Source organism: Silene latifolia, chromosome 1 (genome assembly GCF_048544455.1).
Source record: "Silene latifolia isolate original U9 population chromosome 1, ASM4854445v1, whole genome shotgun sequence".
NCBI classification, from domain to species: domain Eukaryota; kingdom Viridiplantae; phylum Streptophyta; class Magnoliopsida; order Caryophyllales; family Caryophyllaceae; genus Silene; species Silene latifolia.
This window is the reverse complement of record NC_133526.1, coordinates 33,630,773-33,635,730: the sequence shown is the minus strand read 5'-3', so window position 1 is coordinate 33,635,730 and position 4,958 is coordinate 33,630,773. Positions and strand designations below refer to the sequence as shown.

Genomic DNA, 4,958 nt, shown 5'->3' with positions numbered 1-4,958 from the left:
CATGGGTGGCCCAAATGAGGTCCCGGCTTGGTTCACTTGATTCTTTGAAAACTTCTCAAATTGCTTTGTGAGCAAGTCGAGCTTGGCATTTGTATCGGAGTTGGAGGCATTTTCCTTAGGGAATTTCCCGTTCCTTCGTAGCATGTTCCCTCTAGAACCATAGTTTGCCTCCGAGTCTACCATTTTCTTGATCAATGCCGTGCCCTCTTCATCATTCAAGTGGTCAAAACCTCCCCCCGCGGAGGCATTTACCATCTCCTTAGTTCTTGGTAGTAGAGTTTGGAAGAATGTTTGAGTAATGTACCATTCCGGTATTCCATGGTGGGCGCAACTTGCTATCAAATCTTGATAACGGTCCCAAGCCTCACCTAAGGACTCCCCATCCTCTTGTTGGAACGTATGGATCTCGTTGCGGAGCATCGCGGTCTTTGAGGAAGGGTAGTACTTGGCCATAAATGCTTGGGCTAAGTCATCCCAAGTAGTGAAAGTATCCGGTGGGTGAATGTTCAACCACCGGTCCGCTTTGCCCGTCAACGAAAACGGAAACAACATCATTCTCAAGGTGTCTTCGGACACCCCATTCTTCTTCATCATCGAAACTTTCCTCTTAAACTTCCGGAGATGAGCATGGGCATCCTCCTCAATATGACCTCCAAACAAGTCCTTCTCAACTAACCCGACTTGGGCGGGATGCATTTCAAAGTTGTTTGGGGCCAAGGTGCCAAAATTGATGGGATTACATGAATCATTATGGTTAGGCCGGTTGTGATCTCTAAGAGCCATTTATGGTGGGTGGTTTGGTTCTTGATGTGGTGGTGTTTGAGGTGGACTATTGTAATTAAGGAAGTTATGAAAGGGGTTCTCTACTAAAGTCTCAATTGTGGTATTTGGTTGAATCGTAGTTGTTGTATCAAAATTTTGTGGGATGTGTGAGTTTGGTTGATCAATGTTTGCTTGGGTGGAATTATTCCTTACTCTTTCAAGAGTCCTAGTCCTCAAGGTTCTAAAAAGCCTCTCGGGGTCGGAGTTGAATAGAAGAGCTTGGTGATTCCTTCTAGGCATACACTTAACAAATCGTAAGTCTCCTAGTGTTTTTACACACTAGGGAAAGGCAAAAATCACACACACTCTACAAACAACAATCAACTACTAAAGCAAACTAACAATCGAGACAAGATTAAAGCAAAGACTCTAAATAAAACTAAGCATAACCTAACGCCATCCCCGCAAGAACGGCGCCATTTGATAATAGGAAATTTGTCGTCTACTTCCTATACCAAAACTATTTGTAAAACCCGAAAAAGCGTAGTATTTAGTCGGGGTCGAACTCAAAGATGGCGGGGGTTGCTACAAAGTTCGATTAGGAGTCAAGTTTAATCAAAATTAAAAGAAAGGGTTTTAGTTATAATCACTAGAGCAAAAGACAAACAAGTTGATGATAATGAATACGGTTAATTAAAAGCTAGGGCCTTCGGGGTCATCAATATGGTTTAGGGGCAAACATGAAGATCAAAAAGGGTCAATGGTGAGAGATTAACCTAAGATGAAGAACCAATGTCTTGGCTATCTTAAAGGTGGTTACTAATTTTCATTAAGTATCACACCCCTCCTAGACATACATCAAGACCCCCAAAAACTTTCATTCCAAGGGAGAATTAAGCAATAATGAAAGAAAGGCAAAAGCTTTCACTTGAGCAAATCAACAAACACCTTGAGTGCAATGAATAGGAAAGTTAAACAATTTCACCAAAGACCAAAATATTCAAAGAATCATGCCCATAAATTCCATAAAGAATCACCCTAAACCCTAGAAGGGATCTACTCACTCATGTTAAGGGAAATTATGCTAAATAGAGAAGAAAAGCAAACAACACAAGGAGGAGACATGATGAATGTTATAGCAATATCAAAAGACAAGGAAAATGTAAACAAATGATAAACAAGTAAAAGAAAGGAGAGGAATTATACCAACAAAAGGAAAGATGAATGCTTGATTGATTAATAAGAAGGAAAACCCTTCAAAATCCCCAATACAAACTTCAAAGAACAAGAGTAAACTATTGATTCTAACTAACAATTACTAGTTTTACTAAATATTAAGGAAAGATTAAGGAAAGATTAGTGCTTGATTAAGAAAGGATTACAATTAATAAGGAAAGTTCTCAGATCTAGGGTTATGTGCAAAAGGGTTTAAGGAGGGGGTATTTATAGGCTATCATTGGATTAAGGGAGGAAAGAATGGAAAAGCCCATTTGCGTGTAAAGTGCTCTGTGCGCGGGCGGGCCGCCGTCGCCGGCCTCCCGGTCCGGCAGCGCGTTCGTTAAAAAGCGAGGAAAATTGAGGTTCATGAATTCCCTGCCGGTGGTGGTCGCCCGCCCGCCGCGGCAGAGAATTCCTCTTCTTGAGATTTTCTTCCAATTCTTCATGACAGTGCCCTCTGCGGTTGACCGCCGCCGGCACTGTGCGGCAGCAGCGTCTTCACAACTTTTGCCCAAAAACTTCTTGAAATTTTCTAAGTATGGGTTTGTGTTCCTGCCGGTGGGTTTGCCGCCCTTGACAGAGAACACTCTCTTGGCTGGTTTCCTCCACTTTCTCCATATAGCCATATCCCCTGCCGGTGGGCCGGCTGCCGGTGGGCCGGCTGCCGGTGGGCCGGCTGCCGGCCTGCCGGCAGAGGATTTCTTCTTCAAAATCCTTCATCTCCCTTTTCTTCATGTAAAGGCATTAGAATGCCTTTTCTTGCCCCAATTCCTTCATACTCGACTCGGTTCCTACAAAAGGGCACACAAAATGACAAGTACGGGGATCGGGCACAAATGCAAGGAAAGGCACACGAAACCGACTCGTTATGAGCCGGAATGAGTCAAAGAAAGAGGGAAATAAGGTGTAAATAATTCACATATCACTCCTACCCCGTCTACAATGACTTCTGTAGGCGGGATTACGTCACTTATGATGCTCCGCCCCCATTTTTCCTCCTAGGCCCGAGTATCGACCGGAGGGGCATGACGCTCATTGGGTGGGGGCATCCACCCTTACTTTGCTAGTGATGTAGGAGCTTCGGGGTCCGGTGGCACTTTTATGGGGGATCCTTCTACGGGTGATAGTGGAGTGATGATGATGAGTGGAGAATTCACGGGAGGTCTCTTGGGTACCGGCGGTAGTGGAGGTAACCAAACCTTCAACCCCGATGATTTGATTCAAGACTCCGGGTTTGGTGACGGAGATAATGATGATGATGATGATGATATAGGCTCCGATTCTTGAGGGACGAGTTGGTGGCCCACCTTGCTCCCGCTTCAATCCAAATGACGAGTATGTTTTTCCCTCATATCCAAACTCTCATTCATATTTCAATTCCGCATGCATTTAGTATACTTGTATCATATGTAGATTAGTAATTTCATAATAGATGCATTCATATATTTTGCATTAGATTTCATTTCTTGTACAAATCGTCACATGTAGGTTGCTTTCATGTAGTTTAGTTGCATTGTTATTTATTTCTTGCATTTAGACTAATTCATGCATTATGCATCCTATTACTAAATCACAAAAAAAAAAAAAAAAAAAAAAAAATTGAAGAATTGAAAATTCCACAAAAACATGTTATTTAATTTTGACTAAAAATTGCCTCTTAACCACACTTCATTCGTCATTGGATGTTGTAAATAATAAGTGTGGGGAAGAGGCCCAAAAAAAATCCAAAAACATGTTCTTTAATTTCGAAAAATTCAAAAACAACAGAAATATGTTATTTCATTTCAAAAACAAATTTCAAAATCCAAACATCTGTCATTTATTTTTCTTATTCACTCCCTATACTTTGTTCCATTGAGGACAATGTAAATTTCAAGTGCGGGGAGGGAAATATCTACTTTGTGAATATTGTTTATATTTGTGCATATACTTATACACTTGTAAATTTAAGAAAAATCAAAAAAATGCCTAAAAATCGAAAAAATTCAAAAAAATCACAAAAAACATTGCATTGTATATATATATATATATATATATATATATATATATATATATATATATATGTTGTTTATTGGCTAACTTTTGGCATATGCATTGACCGTTTGAGGCAAAAAGGAAACTAGAAGACCGCTTAGTATACACGTTCTTATCTCTTTCTCCTTTTTTCATTCTTTCTCTTTTTATATTGTTGTATAATATGGAGGAGGATGGGATTTTTGTGCCTTGGATGTTCCTTTGGGGAACTATTGGATTGTTGGTGTTAATGTGCTGTTAGGTTTAGTCAACTTGTTGCATGTTTTTATTCTTGTTATGTTCAAATTTCGCATGCATATGTTCTTGTATATACTTGTTTTTAATTTCGAGTCTTGCATCAGTTTGTAAATAAAGGTTTTAAAGAAAGAACATGATCTAGGAAGGGAGTCAAATGCCCATAGGATGACTACGCTCCGATTGTGCCTTCTCCCTCCCCGTGGCTCGTGCCCGTGACCATTTGGTTAGCCATAGGAAATGGAGTCCGTTTGTTGAGTCTTGACTGCCCTGTGAGATTAAAGGCCGTAGACTAGGCCTAAGTCTCGACTTAGCTACTCAAAGGTGAGGATTAGAGCTTCCATGGGGTCAGTACATTCATACCCGGCCCCCATTTTAGGATTGTGAGTAGGTCTCCTCGCGAGACGTGTTTTGTCTAGACGCATAAGTGTGTCATCCCGTCCTTAAATCATGGGTTGCTATTAAATCTCGTCATGGCTCGGAGCACAAAAACCATGGCAATGCTCTGATATGTGTGATTTGCACAATATTTTTCTATCTTTTCCTAGGTCAAATTTGATGTATAATGCGCCCTTTAGAGCTATTCTGTCTCACATTTTGCTCATGTTTGTATCTTTTTGGAATCAATCAATCAATATATATATATATATATATATATATATATATATATATATATATATATATATATATATATATATATATATATATAA

The 4,958-nt window shown here is 40.1% G+C and overlaps 1 non-coding gene across 1 annotated transcript; it reads left to right on the top strand.

Annotated features, from left to right (window-relative positions):
• Positions 1 to 313: 313 nt before the first annotated feature.
• Positions 314 to 420, top strand: LOC141620512 (small nucleolar RNA R71). Its single transcript, XR_012531982.1, has one exon. It is a non-coding gene; the product is annotated as a small nucleolar RNA R71 (small nucleolar RNA).
• The last annotated feature ends 4,538 nt before the right edge of the window (positions 421 to 4,958 follow it).